The following is a 25065-nucleotide window of genomic DNA, read 5'->3' on the forward strand; positions in this document are numbered from 1 at the left end:
GCCTCACAGCATTAGAATGGACAACATTTTTCTTTCAAAACAATTTGTTTTTCACTGTGAGAATTTTTGGTCTTTTGAAATTTTCCAATTTTGTACCCAACCGCGCTCCTCCCTTTTTCTTGGCTTCCAACCCTTCCACTATTTTAGTTTGGGGATTTTATCACCATTTTCTCTCTTTTTTACCTCCTCTTCCCCTCTTTTTCCATTTGAAAAATGCAAAAAGAAAAGAAAAAAGGGAGTGGTGGGCTGGACAGGAAGAAAGGATGAGAACCAAAAACTGAAAAGTTTGGGGATTTTTTTGAGTGGGGTAAGTTGTCAATAAATCTGTTTTGTTTTGTTTTTTTTCAATTTTTCACAAATAAAGAAAAGAAAATTAAGGTGTGTGTGTGAGAGAGAGAGAGAGAGAGAGAGAGAGAAATATATGCTTAACACTTTTCAGTCAAGTCTAGTCAGCACTAATTTACTCTGTCTCATTAAGACTGGAGATCCCGAGATGTGAATGTTGGGAAGTCCTGGCTGCACATCTCCTGAAGTATGGTTTTAGGGAGCAAGAGAGGACTTGAGGAGACATCAGTATACTGCAAATCTCCAGGGATCCAAGACCTAATGTTTTGCTGTAAGCCACCTCTCTGATTCTCATGTCGGAATATCCCTCATCCCCAGTAGAAGAATTTATATCCTTGGAATTTTCTGTGCCCAAATACCAGTTTGTGTTGATGACACTAGGACTCTGAGATGTTTTTCCCTGAGCTCACAGTCAGTGCAATACACTTTCTACCATGCCAATTTCAGTAACAAATTAGGGATTGAAAAAAAAAAGTTTGAGAAATAATGTGACATGAAACCTTAACCATTTTAACAACACAGTAAATTCTTGTAGAGTATAATGGGGTTGCAACTAACTGTGAGTAGCTCAGAAGTTTATCATCTGTCATCTACCTACAGCAATATTTTAAACCAGATGTCTGCTAAAATATGCCAGTGGTAGGTTGCTCTGAGGGCTGGGCAGCCTAGCAGTTAGCACACCTAGCCCCTTGCCTCTCTGACAGGGCAGTAGAGGTGCCTAGTTCTTGACCATAAGACAGGAATCTTCTGGCCTCCACCTGCATCTGGGCCTCAGCCCTTAAGGGGGCATGGTAGGGGCATCCAGACCCTCCCTCTCCACCAGATCCCAGTACAGGGCCCTGTGGGAAGCAACTCCAGCAGGGTCTACCCTGCAGAGAGGTTAGGTAGCCGGGGCTACTTTCTACTTATAGGTCCCTTCAGTTTGGGGCATGGCCCCTGTAGTCCAAACAGGCAATTGCTTAACAGAAAAAGAATCCAAATGAACAGGACCTTGCAGGTTTTCAAAGGGGGTTGTTGGAGAAGGCACTGCCTCTGAACCTTACCCACTCTGTGGTCCCCTCTCAGACTCAACCTTCTCTTGGGCTTCCCAGTGAAGGATTCCTCTCTCCTGCAGCCTGTTCACTATCCGTTGTCTGGGCTTCTGAGCAACTTTTCGCCCACTCCTCCAGTCGGCGCATACTTGGCAGGCCCAACAGAACCAGGCTATCTGAGCCCAATATTGCCTTTTAACCCTTTTAGGTTCAGCTGGGTTTGTATATCCCATCACAATATCTGTGATGCCAAAACAATTCTATTATATAGTAATAACTGGGCTGTGGGTCTAATACCATGGCCCAGAAATTCTCCGGAGGAGCCCTTCAGATAGTTTAGTGACTCATTGTAATGACTTTGCCCCATGTCATATCATATTACAGATGTTCTCTCTAATACTTTCTGATATGATGTGAAAATCCTCTTGTGTATTGCTCTAGCAAATTCCTATTATACCACGTTAGCATGATATTTCATTAGTACCCATCTTTTGCTAACATTAAACAAAAATCCCACTGTGTTAATAACTTTCCTTGCAAAATCCTGCCAAAAGTTCTTATCCTAGGATAGCATTAAATTTGTTTCAGAGTAGCAGCCGTGTTAGTCTGTATTCGCAAAAAGAAAAGGAGTACCGGTGGCACCTTAGAGTCTAACAAATTTATTAGAGCATAAGCTTTTGTGAGCTACAGCTCACTTCATCAGATGCATTTGGTGGAAAAAACAGAGGAGAGATTTATACACACACACAGAGAACATGAAACAATGGGTTTATCATACACACTGTAAGGAGAGTGATCACTTAAGATAAGCCATTACAAATTTGTGTAACACTAAACTGAATTTGAAAGTTTTGTGGACAATTCCCAGATTAAATATCTGCAGAGCCAAGCATGATAGGAAATATATCAAACAATTCATTGTGACCATAAGCTTAAATATATCCTTCTTCTAAAACAGCCCCAACACATTTTAATTTCAGAGTTCCTGAAGCCTGGTTTCTTTTACAAAAGCTAAGTTATTTTCCCCCTTTAGTTATTGATTTTAAAAAAAGATCACAGTAATTCATTGTATTCTGACACAGTCTGCACTCTGTTGCGACAGACTATCTGTTCTCCTAAACAATTCTAAGCAAATTGCCCATCTCCCTTTTAATTGCCTGTAAACCCTTCCTTTATATCTAAGCCACACTCCTTAGGTTCTAAGCTGTCTGGGACAGAGGTACATAAATTCCTACAATGGAACAGTGTCTTGCACAAAGGAGCTCCAAGACCTTTGGCAAAATAATAAATGCTAATATTTATGGCCATATTATGTGCCCAGCTCCCGCATGGAAGGGCAACAAGAAAGAAGGTGCAAGATGCCTTGCGTATCCTACACTGGAGCCAGGAACTCCAGGGTCCTGATTTCCCAGTCCATTAGATCATTGACATTAACAGTGCTACACCAGTGTAAAGCAATGTAGTGGTGTTGGGAGTCTGACCCAAAGATTTTGTAGAGCGAGCGCACTTAGCTTCTCTGAAAAGGAAGCAAGGAGAATGCGTAGATGGCCTCTTCCCACATCAGACACATTAAAGAAAGTGCAGCAGCACTTCCTAAGACATTCTGGAGGCAATGAGCTTGAGTTGTTGACATCACTGTAAACCAGGCATAACTTGAGGTATATTGATATTAGAAAAATTTCTAAAGTAAGCCACCCTTTGCATCAATGCACCGATGTAAAGAAATTGATGCAGATACATCAATGAAAATCTCTGTAATGTAGAGACAGCTCCAGTTGAAGCCAACAGGTTACACTGGTGCAAAATCAGAGTGAATACAGAATCTTTGTGTCTCTCTGAGGCAGAATACTTCCGTGAGCTCTCTTTGAAATGTTACACCTGGGCCCGGCCCCAAGTCAGGGCTCTGGCTTTAATGTTACTATTTAATTCTTTTTAAGAAACAACCAAAGAAGCACTCGGATTTCTGGTGTAACTTCTAAGATTGAACAGAGAATTAAACTACCTAAATAAATGTCAGGGTTTCCTTCAGGGCCACAGTACAGCCAATAAGACATCATTCATTTGCAGTACTTACCATAAAGAGAATCTGTTAAGATCACAGTTGCCATAAACATCATTAATGTCAACTGCATGATTTTGGCATTGGCTGTGCTTTTCCTAGGAAGGAACGCTATAATTATCTGTTAGCAGTAGTGTTAAAGGCAATTACAAATATGGAATAAAATAATGACATATGTCAACCGACATACGGTAGACAACACAGGAATAAAAAAGGCTATCTAGCATCAATTTACTATGTTTATTGAAGAAGAGTAGTGAAATATCCAACTTATGATTCAATAACCTTGACCTAGCAGAGAAGGAAGAAAGAGACAGGGTTTTTTTTATCAGCATGCAAAATCATGTTTTTCATTATATTATTAGTATTGTTCCAAAGGCACAAAGATGCCAATCTCTCCACAAAGAAAGGAAATTGTTTTCCAGGGCTGTTTTTCATAGTGATTTGCTTCAGTCTGTTGCTACATAATCGTACATCCATATATCTGGTGCTTCAAAATTTGTAACAGAGATTTGTTCAGGTGATAGCATTAACTGTAGGCAGATTTAGTGTCATCATGAAATGCAGTTGATTGGGTAATTGTCCAAAGCAGTATTCAGAAGTTCAGTGTACAAATCTTATTATCAGTGCTAACTCTTGTGCACTGCTATGAAAATATAGCCTGATATGTTGTTATAAGGTATAAATATTAAATTTAGAGAGCAAGTTTGGCAAAAGCATTAATATCACTGACACCTAATCCTTTAGTTCTCATTTTGCCTCCAGACTGATTATGATATTTTTATACCTCTGTCAATTAGTCTTTTTATGCTTGTTTTATATATTCTGAAGCTGAAATAAAACTAGAAATCCATATTAAGTACTGCAGAGTTGGGCAGGGAAAGGGATCATTACCCCCACACAGAACTCTTCGAGAAGCATGTGAAGACTTGTCTGGCTTTGAAAGAGGTGGACCCCTTCTCAAGTCATTTCAAATTCCGGGAACCCAATTTTTTTTTAAAGAAACCTTAAAATGAAACAGTAACAAATAGTAATATAATCTCTGTCAGGTAGCTACCAATCTCAACTACTATGTATTAGAACAAAGTTCAAAAACATGTTAAACATATAGCTCACATTCAGTATACACTTCTGTTCTTCCCAACTAAACTGGTGAACAATATCAATTCCTTTGCACCAAACTTTCTCTTCTACTCTACACAGTTATATCATAATACTGATTTCCTAATGATTCATAATGAACAAAGTCATATCCTTGTCCACAGAACCCTTCTCTGGGACTAGGAATTTATTGTTCTTAGGTAATGAGGAAAACCTTTACAGCTATATAGTAGAAGCATATCTCCTAATGGGCTCTCACTTTGCTGGGCATTGATTGTTTCCTTTTCAAAAGGGAGGCAAATCCTGCTCATCCACTCCAAACTGAGTACAGGCTAAAAGGCAGCAGAGTCAACGTGGTTCCATTGCACAAATCAGAGGCAGGGTGAAAGAGTTCACTCAAGCACATCTGCACCCTACAGAAATATGTTCCCTGGGGCTTTACCCAAGGTAGTTGAAGGACAGAGGAATAACAGGTGGATCCACAACTGGGTGACTCTCTGAGCCAAACCTCACTGCTATCTGTTAGGGTTTAGCTAATACAACATTGGAACTGCAGTAGAAGCTATGAAGAAGCTCATCCAGCATTTTTTAATCAAATGCCTCTCTAATTCATCATGTAGAGATCATCACCACATATATGGGCAATATGTGTCTATCTGCGTGGGTGTGTCCTCCTGACCTTACACACTAAAGAGACAAAACAGAATGTTCAAAGAGAGAGAAAGATACAACATTCAGATGCTCAGATGGTGACTGGCCATGACTCAATTTTCTATGATACATACTTACATTACTGCAAAGTACCCCCACAAGCTCACCATAATCATAATCAAAAACATCATCATGGAAGAAGTGGGTCATTCCGATTTTACAAAGAATAAAATGTAAACAACTAATCCTTATTCTCTTCTCTTCAAGTTTTTATCCTGTGCCCATCACTGTGGTATCTGAATGTGTTTCAACAATAAGTGAAATTACTATCTCGCCACACAGCATCAGTCACATGTGATTCTTTCTCTCTGTCTTTCCCCACGCCAGATCGACGGATCACACGCTGCGCTTGAAATGGAAGGTGTTGCAGGGTTTGGTGGTGTGTAGATTTGGTGGGAGTTGGTTCCACAGTCTTGGACCAGCTCCCAAAAACTTCTCTTTCCTACACAGGCAAGCTTTCCCTTTGGTATGGATTTTGCTTGTGCCAGAGGAATGCAGTCCTTGTCCAGGAGCTTTAGGCCATCTTTTAGGTATCCTAAGCCCAAACCTTGATGAATTTGAAAGGCTGCCTGAAGCCTGAAAAATTTTCCAAGAGTGTGGGTTTTTTTTAATTGGATATCCAATCTATGCTTGAAGTATGCTGCTTTATTTGCTATGCTGCATACATTATAAATGTGAGCTAAACTTGGATTTTTTTAAAAATTATCCACAGGATTACTCTGCAGATAGGTAATTTTCCATTGGTATTCATAGGAGGCCAAATTCTGCTCTCAGTTACTCCAGTGTAAACTTAGACTAACTCCATTGACTTCAGTGGAATTACTCCAGGTTTACATGGGAGTAATTGAAAGCAGGAACTGATCCAGAGTTTGTTATTTTATTAATTTTGTTAAGACGTGATAACAGAAGATGGCAGGATAAGATGGAGACATGGTAATAAAATGTCAATGGTTACATCTGCCTTCTTGTGAGAAATTAGTAGTTATTTATTTTGCTTCACTGCAAATACAGGACCAGATCCTACAAGCTGCTTCCACTTTATTTGTTAGGTAAACATTAGGATAGAATGGGATCAGAAACTGATTTTATGGATCAGTTCAACCCATCCCTAAATATCTACCACCTAAAAAAATCAGCTATCAAGAAAGCTGAACACTGCATCTGAGCAATTTATTAACTCTTTCTCTCAGGGCTGTGAACATTAATAGAGTTTTACTTGACTGATGATCCCAGGATCTGATCATGGTTAGCTTCCATGATGCGGAGCATGATTTGTCCCAGTCTACACTCACTGCTAAGTCTCGCTCAACATCATGCCAGTTAATTTGAGTTTACAACCATGTTCATACAGTAAGCTTTTGTAGTATAGACAAGGCCTTAGCAATTACTGATCAATAAATGCATACACAAGAGCCAAAAAACTTCAAAAATAGGACTGGAGGCAGCAGTTGAAATCTTATGGTTTTCAGAATGAAGATCCTTTAAAATACCTTGAAAGCAATTTTCCAGTTTACATAACACTTTAAAAAAACCTGCCTTTGAAAGTAGCCTCCCCTAATATTTTTAACTGTGAATTAAATCTGTTTTGTTCATTATTTGCATGATTCTCTAGACTCCTATCTTATTTAATACAAGGGCTTTGAGCCTGTATAAAATAAATTTTAAAATGAGACGATAAAAAATGTATCAAATGACATCAACAGGAGAGGCAGCTACCTCAGCTAAGAAAGAAGGCAGAACATATTTAAGATCTGTACTGTGAAGGAGGTACACTTAAGAATATAAAGTAATGAAAAAAGAAACAGATGTAGTTCTGAAATAAAAGGTAAATGAAAAGAATGGGGGCAGTTAAAACTAAACCAGCTGAAAAACTAAAATACACTCCCCTAAAAATAACAAAGAGCAATGAAAATGGAACAAAGGCAGAAACCAGATACAAGTCAAATTAAACAAGAGAAAGAACAAAATGAAACTGCATGTAATAGACAATGCTTTAAAAGTAGAGATAAATGAAAAGAAACAAAATAAAAGGGATAAACTGTTTACTAAAATAAAGATACTTAAATGAAAAAAGATACAAAATTAAAGCTACATGAGAAACAAAAAAGCAGAACATTAATGTTATCTGTCTTTGAGACAGGGATTCAGCTTGTATGAATTTGGGAGGAATGGCTACAACAAGGTTTTAAAATTTAAAGGCTGTAAAAGAAATTCACTGCTAGGTTTTTCCCTCAAGTTTTATTTATTTTTACTCTGTGAAGTGATACTCAGAACACAATAAGAGCTAAGGGATACATGGAATATGATAATAGCAACAGCTTTCTGGTGTACTCTGAATATTTTCATTAAATAAGGGTGCTAGTTTTTCTTTCAGGTTGAAATTAGAAATGTTTTGTGAGATGAAATATTCACACATGGAAAAGATTCCAAACTTTAATTATCTTTAAACTTAGACCCTTGTGAGTTTATCCCATAGCTGCAAAACATGTTGAGTGCAATAGAATCCATGATACTTGGTGAAACAAGCAAGAGTTAAAAACAAAGAAATGAAACGTTCAGTCAGATGCCAAGGCTCAAATCCAGAGTCTTGCACCCAGAATGCTCTATTGATTCTGAGCAGATGACTGGGAGGTTAAGGTGGAGGGGAGAATCTTTGTCCTCAGGCTGCAGCGTGGCTTCTTATCCCCTTAGCAGAGGCTGCTTCAGTCTCATGGCTGGGGGAGTCTCTGTGTCCCCCTACACCTCTTTTTCAGTGCAGCCTTGTTTGGGGACAACAGGAAGATCAGCATAGAAGAGGATCCGCCAGCCTTGCCTCTCACCCAGTCAGCTCTGACCCTGCCCCTTACATGCGATGCTATGCAAAATACCACTTTAAAGGCAAGAGGGGAGTTTTTAAGATATTGGCTGTTGTCCAACTAGGAAACGCTAGGAGACTATTAATTTATTTCATATAGGCTCTTAGCTGGCATGGCTTTCAGTCACTTCCAGTCTACGTCGGTTTCAAACTGGTGACCTAAAGGTGAAACTAAGCTCTTTCCTTTACCATTCTCAAGAGGCACCATGTTCCCTTCAGGCACAGAACCTAATAGCTTTTGCTGATGCTGGTGGAATACATTCATTGGTCTAGCTGCAGAAAGATGCTGCTATTATTTGGCAGTGATACCGATTTACAACGACTAGCTTCTCTTGTCTCCTCTTTCTCAATTAGTGATCTCAATTAACAGAGGAAACTTGTTTGCAGGCTTAAGGCTAGCTGCAGTCACCTTCACCCCCAAATGGTTGTATGGCAGTAATTGCTGCAGCTGCACACACTCCATTAGAGTCACAGGGTCCATGGAGCCTGAGGAGGATGCTGCAGCTGTGTCTCCTGCTGTCGTATCTCCATCGCTGTGATTTTAAACTTAGCCCCGTTGACTAAGCTGCTTCTTGCAGCTCTTCAGTTAGAAAATCAGGGCCTGATTCTCCACTGCCTTGGCCTGTGTGCTGTCTTTTACAGGTGTGCAAAGTGGGTCTCGCACACTGCCAAATCAGTATATTAAACAGGTGAAATCAAACTAAGTGAGCTGATTTCCTTTTAATAATAATCATCAATAAACCCCTGCTTTCCACTGCAAAGTTTTCTGCATAGCTCTATGGTTTAGATCCAGTTGGGATTGATTCTTTGCAAGAAGAGCTATGCATATTTTCATAGCTAAGCACACACAATCAAGATTGTCACTGTGAAGGTGTTTTCCAAGGCTTACCTAATTCACACAGTGTGCTATTGATCCTATATTATGAAAGAAATTCAGACAGCTCCTACAATCACACTGAAAAAAGACCTGGGGCCATGACCAGTGGATCAAGGAAAAGGAATAATCATCATAGATAAACTTGTTAATGGGGGAGGGGAGAAACAAAAAGCTTTATCAAGGGGAAAACATTGTAAAGGACAACAGAATTGTTAGTTTTAATTACAGAGACGTAAGTGACAAAATAGAAGCTCTCTACAATAGATGAAAGTGGCATTTTTTTCTCCCTCCAAATATAGCAGAAAAAGAAGTCGTTAAGAAACATGGCAAGATAGCTTTAGTAAAACAATTGCAAGAAAAAAAGGATTCAGTGTAATTAAGGATGTAGAAAAGAAGGATGCTGTGCAGAACAAGTTTGTACTCTCTAAACTTCATTGTACAGGAGATATGGATTACTAATTCCTTGCTTTTATTTTTAAAATGTCCACCACTTCTCCACCTCACTTCACTGTCATAGTGTATAATATCCCACTATATTTCAGGGAAGTTCTATTGCCTGTATTGTTGTCAGGCTAGATCAGTGGATCTTAACCTTTCCAGACTACTGTACCCTTTTCAGGAGTCTAATTATTCTTGCATACCCCAAGTTTCACCTCACTTAAAAACTGCTTGCTACAAAATCAAACATAAAAATACAGCTGTGTCACAGCACGCTAATACTGAAAAATGCTTACTTTCTCATTTTACCATATAATTATAAAATAAATCAATTGGAAAATAAATATTTTACTTATATTTCAGTGTATAGTATATAGAGCAGTATAAACAAGTCATTGTAATACATTTTAATTTGTACTGACTTTGCTAGTGCTTTTCACGTAGCCTGTTGCAAAACTAGGCAAATATCTAGATGAGTTGATGTACCCCCAGAAGACCTCTGCATACCTCCAGGGATACATGTATCTCTGGTTGAGAATCACTGGGCTAGATGATCAAAATGACCATGTCTCACCTTGGAATCTATACATGCTTAACTACTAATTTTAGAAGTAACAGTTTAGGGTCAAATGTTCTCCTATGTCAGTGGTTCTCAACTGTGGTCCACCGTTTGTTCAGGGAAAGCCCGTGGCACACTGGGCCAGTTTGTTTACCTGCTGCGTCTGCAGGTTCAGCCGATCGTGGCTCCCACTGGCCGTGGTTCACCGCTCCAGGTCAATGGGGGCTGCGGGAAGCAGCGCTGGCCAAGGGATGTGCTTCCTGCAGTCCCCATTGGCCTGAAGGGGCAAACTGCAGCCAGTGGGAGCTGCAATCAGCCGAACCTGCAGACGCGACAGGTAAACAAACGGCCCGGCGCGCCAGGTGCTTTCCCTGAACAAATGGTGGACCCCAGTTGAGAACCACAGTCCTATGTAAAAGTATGCATAAAGGAAAAACTTACCCCAAAATATTCACAGCTTCTGGGAAATTGCAGTGGCACAGCATCATTCCCCTTGCCAAAAGGGGAAGAGATCATAGCCAACATAACATATTTAAGGCCTAGGATCTGTGGACAGCCCAAAGCTTGTTAATTTCAGCCATTTTGCAGGTATGTGCTGAGTCTCTGAGCAGGCTCTTCCCCCTGCTTTACCATCAACATGGCTGAGTGTGTTGCACTGTTTCCATTTGCACCATCTCTAGTGGATTCCATGATGTGACCTATCTGAAGGGAGCCACAGAGCACATAGGTCAATTAAATCTGCTCAAAGCAGTGTTATTAATGTATGCAGCTTGTCTCTGATGGGAATTACACTTATCTGGGAAGGAGACATGTTGCACAGAGTAGATGTTTCCTAACTCCTCCTCCTGTTTTTCAGGCCATACACCCCTTCCCAATGTATAGCACTAGTTGCAGTTTATCTGTGTCACAGAGTGGGTTTTCCTCAACCCTGGAGTCCTTGCTCCAAACAGTCCTCCCTCAGAACTTGTAGCAGGTCAGCACCAGTGCTTTATTCATAGCATGAATATAACAGAACAAATTCCCCACAGTTCAAGGTTCTTACCGTCTTCCTAGGGACAGAGTCAGAGATCTCACCTCCCTGAGATCTTGATGGTCTGTAGCCCTTCCTTCTAACCTACCACTTTCCCTCTTCTTGTCTCTCTTTTAGTTGTCCTCAGCTGATGACCTGTGCTACCTTGTTAATTGGTTAATTATTCAATTCTTAACTAATTATCTCCCTAATTTGTCCCATATGGAGATGCTTACCAAGTGTCCAGAGTGGTGAGTCCGCCATACTCACATTTTGTCATATTCTCTCATATTATGATGATAAGCATTGTCTCCATCTAGCCATTCCTCCAGGTATCTGCAGGACCCTTCCTTGTGTTATGCAAACTGATTCCTTTCTGCATTGTATAAGGAAGAGGAGTATAGGGCCTTTGTTTGGTCATTCTCATTCACACACTTTTCTGCTTTCATTTTTAATGATACTCCAAATAAAATGTACAATACAATAAAATCAACTCAGAAGACTATTTTAGCAGTCTCCCATAGTCAACAAAGCAAATAAAAAGACAAAATGGATCAGAACAAGAACAGTAACATGCAATTGGAACAATACAGATCCGGCAACCTCGTTGAACATTTAGGCTGTCCTCCCACCAACTTCCCATCCATGTAAGCTCACTGGTATGATACACGTGCAAAATTTGGTTTCCTGTGCTTGTTTTGTTTTCCTCAAAAGAAAGTGATAACTTGTAAATCTAAAATAACAGGGCTGTAAAAAAAAAAAAAAGACGATAACAACTGCCATTACTGACAAACTGGTCTTGCAATGCAGAAGAGTCCCTTGCTGCTTTGTAATTAGTCAGGAATTTTTGACTCACCACTCTCCTTGCAGGTGAGGAATAATGGAACTAATGAGAGCTAATCAATACTGAGCATACATACCCTTTCATGTCTTTTGTCACAGTCACAACTCTGCTAAGTGGCTCTGACTCTTGAAAAGCCAGTGGAAGTAAAACTTGAAACAGGAGTAATTATAAATAGATATTTGAACTAATGTGTCTAGTAAGAAATTTTAGACTAACAAGTATGTGTGAAAAGGATGCACCATCTCTTTCTAGGGTATGCATATTAATGTTAATTTTGCTGCAGTTAGGCTACAAGTAAATGAAGGCACAGTCATTATTTGCTGACCACTATAATTAAAAAAGTGATTGCTTTAACAAGTAATTGGTAGCAAAATGCCTAACCAGTAATCATAAGCACAGGCCATATGTTTTTAAATATGACCAAAACATTTGCATAGTGTTTATGTATAATAAATTAAAGCAAAATGAAAAATGTGCTGACAGGAAATAAGTAGCAATAAGGGTAGAGTGATGTGTTAAATTCTTCATTATGGATCATTTAGGTAATGTTCCATTCATTTTAGATTCATAAGTGGAGGCCTTTACAGATTGGGCATGCATACCATAAATCTCAGGTTATCCATTATTAGGTGGCATTTTGCTGTTTGCAATTGTACATGTTTACTTTGTGCATAATTAACTGCATAATAGCTGTCTATGTTCGGCACAGAATTTACACTCAGGCTCTCATCAAAACAAATGACTCCAGAAAATAGGGCACTTCCATTAAGCTCACTGCAATCAGCATTTTCTAATACAGGTTTGAAGAAATGGCTTTGATTTCCAACTGCAATCTGACTAAAATAAAATCTTGCAAAAGGCCACTGTTTGTGTTTTCATTTATTTTACAAAATCTCAGACAAGTGTCTAGATCTCTGAAGGATGGAGGCAGAATGAGGCGGAGAATACCTAGGAGTAGCCAGGACAAGGAATTTCCATAAAAATAATAAGTGCGGAACAGATCTGGACAGGCAATTGATCATTGTACAGCATCCTGCTATGGATCAAAGACTTCACCCAGCAGTTCTTTTATTTCAGTGAGCAATTTCTACTACCAGGGCAACTACTCTTGGCTGTATGGCTTCTTTATACACAGTCTATCAGAGAAAGCACCAAGATTTTGTATTTCATATAGAATATAAAATTGGGTTTAAAAAAAAAGCCATGCAGAATCAAAGCAATAGGAAAAAGCTGTTAATTTTAATGTCTGTAGTAGAAATGGAATAAGGAGAGATAAAATAAAGAAAAGTGGGGCATTTCAATAATTCATAGGACTGCATGCTGGATTCTGTCCATATATAGATATTGTTGCATATTCTATATAAACAGCATTGGTGCAAATGCAGGTATACTTAAAGTGAATATTATTTTGCTGATGATCTGAAGTATAAAAAAAGTACTTTATAACAGGAGCTTTTTGAAGTACCTACTATAAAACAAGAGTGTGTGCATGAAGAAATCTTATAACTTACCCTTATGTTTGAAGGAAGTATTGTTATAAAATATAACTTTTATTCTGTAGAGTAATCTAAATATTCATAACAAAGAAATGCACTCAGCTTGGGGCAACTCTAAGCTAAAAAACATGAACAATATAAATAGTATACTAATTCTAATGAGCTTCTTTCTTTCCCCTAGAGTGATCTAGGGCTACCCTTGAGGGAAACAAATGAAATGCAAGATTAATTGCAAAGATGATTGTGGGTTTTATATAAACTCCTTTGTTTCTATTGTTTTACTGGTTACCGTAATGTAAATTTACCATTTTTCTTACAATCAATCATATACTCTAATCAATTCCTTTTTTCCCCCTCCTTTGTCTATCTCCATTCTATACCTTTGACTTTTAAGTTGCAAAATACTCAGCTTTCTTTCAGGACATTTTCCTTCAGATCCACCCCCATTATTTTCTAATTGGTTTACTTGATTTTGGGGTTGGGGTTTTTTCCCATTTCCTGTATTTGCTTAATGTACATTTCTGGAAGTATGATTTTCTGTATGAAAACAGTTCTTTCTCACTATGTGAGTGAAATTTAGGAGCTCTTATGCAGGCAGAGACCGTGTCTCTCCGAATGCAATGTAAAAAATAACTATATATTTCTACAACTTGTCATTGTTTTTTAATGATTATTTCCAAACTCTAAAACAGTTGAGATAAAATACATCAGAATCAAAATGTCTTGAAATTCTTTCACCTCAATCATTGAGCTAATTGGTGCTCATTTATAGTGTACTCCTTCCCTTTTTTGAAATGTTCAGGACTATGAAACTGGAATCTACAGATGTGATTTTTTTATGCTGAGATTTAATAAATAACTAAATACTTACATAAGTAAAATGGCATTTTATAACACTGCTACTTTACACTGTCTTTTTAGTAAAACCTATCAGTCGTGAAAATGGATCTTGTAGACAATCATTTGTTTCATATTCTTTTCATAAGTGATTTATTAACATACATAGGGTCCCATACATATAAGAAGAGATTTTCAAGTGTTGTTAGGCTCCTAACTCCCACTGTATGACAATGGGATTTGGGTTCCAAACTCCCATTTATGCTTTTGAAAATCTTCCCCCAACGTAGTTGTAAAATATGGACTACATATACGCATCTATAAAACACTAGCTTAGGTAAACTAAGCACACAAACTCATATATCTGCATCACTCATCATCCCCCCCATCTGGAAATAAATGAAAAGAGGGGAAATTCTTAAAAGAAAAATACAATTAATGTAGGCCCTTTTCTTGCAATTGACTTCAGGGGGAAACAATGCAGGAGCAAGGGTGCAACCTTATTCAATAATGTACTGGACTGAGGTCCAAGTAACTTTGACACATCTCAGCTATTACAAGGTGTCATTGTAAAATAATATAGCACTTCACTTACTCTATGGGGAGTATACAGTTTAATTTTGGAAATTAGTGAAGTTTATATGTAACTCATAACAACAAAGCAAATATGAACTATAAATAGCCAGGTCCTCAGCTGGTATATAACCCCATTGATTTCAATGTAGCTATGCTGATTTGCACCTCTGTGGATCTGGCTAGATACTTTATTTCTCATGTATCTTGTAACAGAAAAAAATATGCCTAAAGAGTAGTTTGCTTTTGTAAGCATGACTAAGTTTGAGTGCTTTTAGAATATTGGGGTATGCGTGTCTTAAATGCCCTTGTGAAAATAATTTACAAAATGAGAATAAGGGATTACAAAAATGAAAAAAGAGCTACTTCAACACTTGCATTAGCATTGTAACAGGGGGCAGTGTATAGATTGGATCTTGAAGAGCACTCCTGAAAGAGACAAGAGCTGTAACTGTGAATTTTTATGTATACGTATTAAAAACCCTTAAGGTGGTACTTTTCACCGAGTCTACTTTCTTTGTATATTTAAAGTCATCTCCGATGTTTTCAGTAACTCAAAAGTTTGACTGTTACTAACTTCTGTTAGCTCTGCAGAGACAATATAGCTATGGCAGAAAGAGCTGGGTTCTATTTCTTCTTGCACATCACAAATACATATTCTGAGAGGCACACAAGGCCCAGCCCAAGGAGAGGTGCAGAGAAATGTGCCTTTCCTCCCTCCTTATTCTGAATTGCTACAGGGGCTGAAAGAGCCAATTGCATAATTTGAGGTAGCATTGAAGGCTGCTCCAATTTAGCACAGCCTTCCCAGGGCTGCTTAAGGACTGAACATTAGTCCATTTAGCATTATGGGCACCCCTTTGCACTCCCTGATCTATCCCCTACTCCAGGGCTTGCAATGTGGGGGGAAGTGCAGAGCTGCTTCTTACTTTGGTCGTAATCTGCTCCAGATAGGGGAACTCTCTGCAGACCTCTTGAGCTCCTACAAAGCTCTGATGGCATGAAGGATACAGAACAGAGGGGGCAATTGACTCCAGAATTGTTAACTAAAGGCCCAATCCTGTGAAGTTTGAGCAGCCACAATGCAGAGCTGGGGACACTGTGTACCTTTCAGGACTGAATCCTCAGTTATACCCCTGCAGACCTGTAGAAAACAGGACTATTACACAGGCACAATTTGGCACGCAGATTGTGATTTGAGTGGTGATAATATACAGGCCAGAGGAAAAACAAACAAACAAACTTGATTTTCAGAGTCCAAGTGGAGTTTGCAGGGCTAAGCGTTAGCAAAACTATCTTTTTACTCATAAATTGATCAAATTTGGCTTCGAGCACCCAGGATGTCAGTTTGAATTACTGTTCAGAAAAGAGCTACACATTGAGCATATATCTCAAGAGCAATATCCAAATCTTTTTTGCTGTTTATTAAATCTCTAAAAATCTGTCTTCTACAGAGTAGCTGTTTCACTCCAGCCCACATGTTGTACCAGTCTTCAATACTAGGTGATTTGTCTGGCTTCCAATGTTGTAAAAATTATTTTCTTGGCCAGGAAGCTAGCACAAAGTAGTAGCTATTTCTTTTGCACTTCTGAGAGATCACTTTTCCTTGAAATGTTACCTAAAATAACAGGTCTATTTGCAGGAAGATAATAGCTTGTAAGAATACATTGTCTATTACATAATCAGCCACCAAAAGGCTGCAAGAGTAACATTTCCAAAACACAGGTACCTGTGTAACTCTATGGCAGCATCAGCAGTAGCAAGATTTAGATGTGGTCTGGATGTCTAAATCTATTGAGTGGTCTGTGTCAAAGCTGACTGGGTCTGAGTGACTGAGAGAGTGAAATCTCACTGGGGGTTCCACTATTTTCTCAGCCAGTAGATGCTTTATAGGCATGATAATTGTAGGTCTCTGCTGGCTGGTGGCAGATCTTTCCCTCCCACCACAGAACTACCTGGCAAGGGAGGTGAAACCCCACTGCTTTGGCCCTTTCTTCACCTTCTGGCTATGTGGGTCACCAGGAAGGTGGACAAGGGACCAAAGTAGTGGAGTAGACTGAACTATTCTATCTGACCCCCATCTTTCTAGCTGCTACTGGTGGGTATGCAGAGTATTATTGATTTTGGGTCTTTCTTCCTGTGAATGATTCCAGAGTCTGGCCCTGCTACTGCTCATAGCTTCTCCACAGCAAGCAGCAAAGTAAAACTAACATGGTTATGGTCAAATTGATTGCTTTCTAGAAGATTCTGAAATGGTCATGTCAATTGCACTCAGCTGCATTGTGGCATCAGAATCAGTGTATGGCCTCAGACTTATGAAGATGGTGTTGCCTTCAGACATATTTGGGAGGTTATTTTTGCAACCATATATGTGTAACTTTCTTTTTTTTTCTGAGGGCTTATGTTTCATAGAAAATGATGATGGCTTAAACACTTCAATTCCATTGGGAAAAATTCCCTATTCTCCAATGGCCACTGGATTTTTCAGGCCCTGAAGAATGCAATTATCTTTAAACCATTTTTTGAAATTTTACAAAATAGCAAAATGGTAACAAAATTCACATGGGAATTTATTTCACTGAACAAATCCTTACAACTGCAGACAATCTAGTTATGAAAGGAAAAAGCTTTACACTATAGAAAATCCTTCATGCAGAACACTGCATGTTAATTCCTACTGAATAACATTTATGGTTCTTTTTTCTAGGATCCTAGTAGAGGTGGGCAAATAATTCATAAAACAAAATATATTGGGTGGATTTTGATCTTTTTCTGTTCACAAATTGTCAAACTCATTGCAATTTTCTTGAACATAACAATTACCATAATTATTCAGTGACTATTTTGGGAGGTCTGATTCTGCACAAGTATAAACAGGATGACTACATTTATTTGCATGAGTCATATTTGGACTGCTTAGGAAATAAAATTACTTGCATGGGTAAAGATCAGACCTTTGGTCTGTAGCTGTTGTATGAATATTTTGTTACGTGTGATGTTTAACTTTTGAACTCAAGCTGTTTTGGTTGGCCAAATAGTTTGTTTCTGTTTTTGGTTTGGTCCTGGGCCTGAAAACACTTAAGCCTATATGTAACTTTACTCACATGAATCTCACACTGGGACTTCTCCTGTGAGAAAAAATATGCAGACCTTTAATTATTTACAGTTGTTATCGCAGATGTCACCTGGTAGTGCTGTTACATACAGTCTTCCAAGTTCTTTTACTTATGGTACATCTACACTGCAAAAATTCCCAAACAAACAAAAAACCCTGCAGCAGCAACACCCTGTCCTCTCTCCAGGTTTCACAGCCCAAGCTCCCGCCTGAGTTTGAATGCTTACACTGCTATTTTTAGCCCTGAAGCACAAGCCCTGCAACCCTGAGTCAGTTGACATGGATTCTGAGATTCACTGCCATGGGTCTTTTTCTGAGGTGTAGATGTATTCTTAATGTATGAGCAACTGTTCAATCTTAGGAAGACATGCCCGGTGTGGTTGTTAGTTGTAGTTATTCAATACTATGTGTAGAAGGAGTTGTGCAAACTAGAGGAAAGTTTGCTTTGTATCTTGATCTCAGATTGGAGTCAATTCTCAAGGCAGAGTTGGTCCCTGGGAATTGGGATGAGGTACCTGAAGCAAGGGATGGCCTGAATCTCTGTTCCAGGACTGGTCTGTATGTGTAAATAAAGCAAGTTACACTTAAAGATTGTCTAGATGAACATTTAGTTTACAGCAAGCTGGGATCTGAATCTGTCCTGCACTAGCCTGCCTCACACCAACTGTCCTTACAGATACACATTAACAGTTCCCTAACATGCTTTGATCTACCCTGCTTTAAAAAAGAATAGACCCAGACTCCATGTTACTGATTTCTCCTATACTGGGAAGCTGAGCTGCTAGGTTCTGGGAATCTGCACCCGCTTGGCAAAGGATTAGGACCTGGAGGAGGTTAGATCCATGTTTCTTGTGTGAATACTTGTGAGCACCAATTCAAAATGTGTTTCCTATAAATATTCTGCAATATTTGTTGTATGCATTTGTTGATTTTTAATGCATATATTTTGACAGTAAAATCATTTACTGGCACGTTCATGGAACGTAAAGACAGTAAAAGTGACTTCATTTAAAAAATTCAAGGAAATATTATAAAATCATGTAAAAATAGAAATGTAGCATTGGATGGGCCCTTGAAACGTCATCTAGTCCAGCTGCATGTGCTTAGGCAGGACCAAGTATACATAGACCACACCCTAACAGGTGTTTGTCTAACCTGTTCTGAAAAACCTCCAGTGAGGGGATTCCACAGCCTCCCTTGAAAGTGATTCCAGGGCTTAACTATCCTTATAGTTATTTTTTTTCCATAATCTCTAAACTAAATCTCCCTTGCTGCAGATTCAGCTCATTACTTCTTGTTCTACCTTTGGTGAGCATGGGGAACAATTGATCACCATCTTCTTTGTAATATCACTAAATATATTTGAAGACTGTTATCAGTTGCCCCCTTCAGTCTTCTCTTCTCAAGGCTAAACATGCATAGCTCTTTTTAACTTTTCCTCCTAGGAAATCATTTGTATTGCTCTCCTCTGGATTCTCTCCAATTTGTCGATATTTATCTTAAAGTGTGAGTTCCAGAGCTGGACCCATTACTCCAACTGAGGCCTCATCTGTGACAAGTAGAGCAGTACAATTACCTTAGGGTCTTACAGACGACACTCCTGTTTATATACACTAGAATATTATTAGCCTTTTTCGTAACTGTACCACAGTACTGACTAATATTTAATTTGTGATCCACTATAACCCCCAGAACCTTTACAGCAGTACTACTGCCTAGCCAGTTATTCCTCCATTTATATTTGGGGGTTTGATTTTTCCTTCCTAGGTGCCATATTTTGTAAGACTGAATTTCATTTTGTTGATTTCAGACCAATTCTTCAATTTGACAAGGTAATTTTGAATTCTAATCCTGCCCTCCAAAGTTCTTACCACTCCTCCCAGCTCGATGTCATCTGAAAATTTCAGAAGTATCCTTTGCACTCCATCATCCAAATCATTAATGAAAATGTTCAGTACTGGACACCAGTGGGATTCTACTAGATCCACACACACACGGTTTGACATTGATAACTGTTTGAGTATAGTCTTTCTCCCAGTTTTGCACCCCTTTATTGTAATTTAATCCAGATCATATTTCCCTAGCTTGCTTATGAGAATATCATGTGGGCCGATATCAAAAGACTTACTAAAATAAAGCTATATCGTGTCTACCTCTTTCCCCTCTATCCATCACATCAGTAACCCTGTCAAAGAAGGAAATTGAGTTAGTTTGGCATGATTTGTTCTTGACAAATCTATGTTGGCTATTACTTATCACCCTGCTATTCTCTAGGTGCTTACAAACTGACTGTTTAATAATTTGTTCCAGTACCTTTCTAGTTATCAAAGTTAGGCTGATAGGTCTATAATTCTTTGTTCTTCTTTTTAAAAATAAAGTACTTTGTTTGCCCTTCTCCAGTGCTCTGGGACCTCCAGTCCTCTCACAGACCTCTTCCTGGAAGATTCACCTAGCTCTAGTCTTCAGGATGGAAGGGAACACCATGGATCCATACTACAGAGAGGATTTTATGTTGCCATCAGAAAAATGTGATGTATATACCAGAAGAAGGTACTTGCACAAACATTAATTATTACTAGGTTTATGGGTTCACTTGCGTTCCTCCATAATCTGTTATTTATAGATACTGAATTGAGAAGATACAGAGCACAGGCTGTGTCACTGTAAACACAAATGTTGCTCAAACATACTGGCTAACATTCAAGTTAGCTTTAAGTTTAAAGTGCTGTTTGTGGCACTTGGTACTCCATGACAGTTGCACAACAAAAAAGATTAGGAATGCCAAGGAGCAATTTCTCACACACTTATAAATTCAACCCCAGCCATAGCTCATATTAATCAGATCTCTTGTATAGAATATTTCATTGATTTTCCAACCTAAGTGCCTCAGACACACGTGAATGAAATGCATTTCAGATCATAATGCCTGGTTTCTATTCAGTAATAGCAACTACAAATGTATAGTCTAGCAGCAATTTGTGTCAAAAATACTGTCATGTTATTTTTAAACTATATTTGACAAGGAGATTGAAATGTTGTGAATAAAGCCATCAGTCTCTTTACCACCTACACCCTCTTTGTAGACAATTTTCATCAAATGAGGAGACTGTTTTAACACAAAGAAAAGGAGTACTTGTGGCACCTTAGAGACTAACAAATTTATTAGAGCATAAGCTTTCGTGAGCTACAGCTCACTTCATCAGATGCATTTGGTGGAAAAAGCAGAGGAGAGATTTATATACACACACACACAGAGAACATGAAACAATGGGTTTATCATACACACTGTAAGGAGAGTGATCACTTAAGATAAGCCATCACCAGCAGCGGGGGGGGGAAGGAGGAAAACCTTTCATGGTGACAAGCAAGGTAGGCTAATTTCAGCAGGTAACAAGAATATCAGAGGAACAGTGGGGGGTGGGGTGGGAGGGAGAAATACCATGGGGAAATAGTTTTACTTTGTGTAATGACTCATCCATTCCCAGTCTCTATTCAAGCCTAAGTTAATTGTATCCAGTTTGCAAATTAATTCCAATTCAGCAGTCTCTCGTTGGAGTCTGTTTTTGAAGCTTTTTTGTTGAAGTATAGCCACTCTTAGGTCTGTGATCGAGTGACCAGAGAGATTGAAGTGTTCTCCAACTGGTTTTTGAATGTTATAATTCTTGACGTCTGATTTGTGTCCATTCATTCTTTTACGTAGAGACTGTCCAGTTTGGCCAATGTACATGGCAGAGGGGCATTGCTGGCACATGTTGGCATATATCACATTGGTAGATGTGCAGGTGAACGAGCCTCTTATAGTGTGGCTGATGTGATTAGGCCCTATGATGGTGTCCCCTGAATAGATATGTGGACAGAGTTGGCAACGGGCTTTGTTGCAAGGATAGGTTCCTGGGTTAGTGGTTCTGTTGTGTGGTGTGTGGTTGCTGGTGAGTATTTGCTTCAGATTGGGGGGCTGTCTGTAAGCAAGGACTGGTCTGTCTCCCAAGATCTGTGAGAGTGATGGGTCGTCCTTCAGGATAGGTTGTAGATCATTGATGATGCATTGGAGAGGTTTTAGTTGGGGGCTGAAGGTGATGGCTAGTGGCGTTCTGTTGTTTTCTTTGTTGGGCCTGTCCTGTAGTAGGTGACTTCTGGGTACTCTTCTGGCTCTGTCATACTATTTCTTCACTTCAGCAGGTGGGTATTGTAGTTGTAGGAATGCATGATAGAGATCTTGTAGGTGTTTGTCTCTGTCTGAGGGGTTGGAGCAAATGCGGTTATATCGTAGCGCTTGGCTGTAGACAATGGATCGAGTGGTATGATCTGGATGAAAGCTAGAGGCATGTAGGTAGGAATAGCGGTCAGTAGGTTTCCGATATAGGGTGGTGTTTATGTGACCATCGCTTATTAGCACCGTAGTGTCCAGGAAGTGGATCTCTTGTGTGGACTGGTCCAGGCTGAGGTTGATGGTGGGATGGAAATTGTTGAAATCATGGTGGAATTCCTCAAGAGCTTCTTTTCCATGCGTTCAGATGATGAAGATGTCATCAGTGTAGTGCAAATAGAGTAGGGGCATTAGGGGACGAGAGCTGAGGAAGCGTTGTTCTAAGTCAGCCATAAAAATGTTGGCATACTGTGGGGCTATGCGGGTACCCATCGCAGTGCCGCTGATTTGGAGGTATACATTGTCACCAAATGTGAAATAGTTATGGGTCAGGACAAAGTCACAAAGTTCAGCCACCAGGTTAGCCGTGACAGTATCAGGGATACTGTTCCTGACGGCTTGTAGTCCATCTTTGTGTGGAATGTTGGTGTAGAGGGCTTCTACATCCATAGTGGCTAGGATGGTGTTTTTAGGAAGATCACCAATGGACTGTAGTTTCCTCAGGAAGTCAGTGGTGTCTCGAAGATAGCTGGGAGTGCTGGTAACGAAGGGCCTGAGGAGGGAGTCTACATAGCCAGACAATCCTGCTGTCAGGGTGCCAATGCCTGAGATGATGGGGCGTCCAGGATTTCCAGGTTTATGGATCTTGGGTAGCAGATACAATACCCCAGGTCGGGGCTCCAGGGGTGTGTCTGTGCGGATTTGTTCTTGTGCTTTTTCAGGGAGTTTCTTGAGCAAATGCTGTAGTTTCTTTTGGTAACTCTCAGTGGGATCAGAGGGTAATGGCTTGTAGAAAGTGGTGTTGGAGAGCTGCCTAGTAGCCTCTTGTTCATACTCCGACCTATTCATGATGACGACAGCACCTCCTTTGTCAGCCTTTTTGATTATGATGTCAGAGTTGTTTCTGAGGCTGTGAATGGCACTGTGTTCTGCATGGCTGAGTTTATGGGGTAAGCGATGCTGCTTTTCCACAATTTCAGCTCGTGCACGTCGGCGGAAGCAGTCTATGTAGAAATCCAGGCTGCTGTTTCGACCTTCAGGAGGAGTCCACCCAGAATCCTTCTTTTTGTAGTGTTGGCAGGAAGGTCTCTGTGGTTTAATATGTTGGTCAGAGGTGTGTTGGAAATATTCCTTGAGACTGCCAGAAGAGTACCCAGAAGTCACCTACTACAGGACAGGCCCAACAAAGAAAACAACAGAACGCCACTAGCCATCACCTTCAGCCCCCAACTAAAACCTCTCCAATGCATCATCAAGGATCTACAACCTATCCTGAAGGACGACCCATCACTCTCACAGATCTTGGGAGACAGACCAGTCCTTGCTTACAGACAGCCCCCCAATCTGAAGCAAATACTCACCAGCAACCACACACCACACAACAGAACCACTAACCCAGGAACCTATCCTTGCAACAAAGCCCGTTGCCAACTCTGTCCACATATCTATTCATGGGATACCATCATAGGGCCTAATCACATCAGCCACACTATCAGAGGCTCGTTCAGCTGCGCATCTACCAATGTGATATATGCCATCATGTGCCAGCAATGCCCCTCTGCCATGTACATTGGCCCAACTTGACAGTCTCTACGTAAAAGAATGAATGGACACAAATCAGACGTCAAGAATTATAACATTCAAAAACCAGTTGGAGAACACTTCAATCTCTCTGGTCACTCGATTACAGACCTAAGAGTGGCTATACTTCAACAAAAAAGCTTCAAAAACAGACTCCAATGAGAGACTGCTGAATTGGAATTAATTTGCAAACTGGATACAATTATCTTAGGCTTGAATAGAGACTGGGAATGGATGAGTCATTACACAAAGTAAAACTATTTCCCCATGGTATTTCTCCCTCCCACCCCACCCCCCACTGTTCCTCTGATATTCTTGTTAACTGCTGGAATTAGCCTACCTTGCTTGTCACCATGAAAGGTTTTCCTCCTTCCCCCCCCCCCTGCTGCTGGTGATGGCTTATCTTAAGTGATCACTCTCCTTACAGTGTGTATGATAAACCCATTGTTTCATGTTCTCTGTGTGTGTGTGTATATAAATCTCTCCTCTGCTTTTTCCACCAAATGCATCCGATGAAGTGAGCTGTAGCTCATGAAAGCTTATGCTCTAATAAATTTGTTAGTCTCTAAGGTGCCACAAGTACTCCTTTTCTTTTTGCGAATACAGACTAACACGGCTGCTACTCTGAAACCTGTTTTAACACAGGAACGCTTTACTATAAGGTCCAAAAGCTGCACTTTAACATCAGTCATTTTCTTACATTTTATTTTATATTAATGTGTGCTAGATATTTTCTGAAATGATTATAAGAAATGTGCAATTTGTCCTTTCTTCCTTATTGAAGGATTTTTTGTAAACAAATTATTATTTGTGTTCATTACGATAATGCCTAGGGACCAACCAAGAACAGAGCCCCAGTGTGCCAGATGCAGTGAAAACCCAAAGTAGTAGACAGCTTCCTGCCTCAAAGAACTTACAAGGTCCTACTGCCAGTGATTGATTCAAGTGCTATGAAATGGTTAATAGGAACTAAAACCCAACTGAATCTATAGTGAAGTTTTGAATTACGAAACTGCCACACATATTAGACAGTGGAACTCACTACAATTTGCAATAAGCTAATGGCGTTTGCTCATGAGATGCTGTAGCTTTGCAAGGGAACTTTGTTCCTAAAGAAGATATTTGCCTCCGGTCTTTCATACAGTATTGCTGTCTGCATCCTGCTCTGCCCGTTAGGTATATTAGAAAGTAGAGGGAGATCTACAACTGATGTAAATGAAGTCAATGGAGTTGTGACATTGTATACCAGCTGAGAATTTGTCTCTAGAT

The sequence above is a fragment of the Dermochelys coriacea genome, chromosome 3 (assembly GCF_009764565.3).
Source record: "Dermochelys coriacea isolate rDerCor1 chromosome 3, rDerCor1.pri.v4, whole genome shotgun sequence".
Classification (NCBI taxonomy): Eukaryota; Metazoa; Chordata; order Testudines; family Dermochelyidae; genus Dermochelys; species Dermochelys coriacea.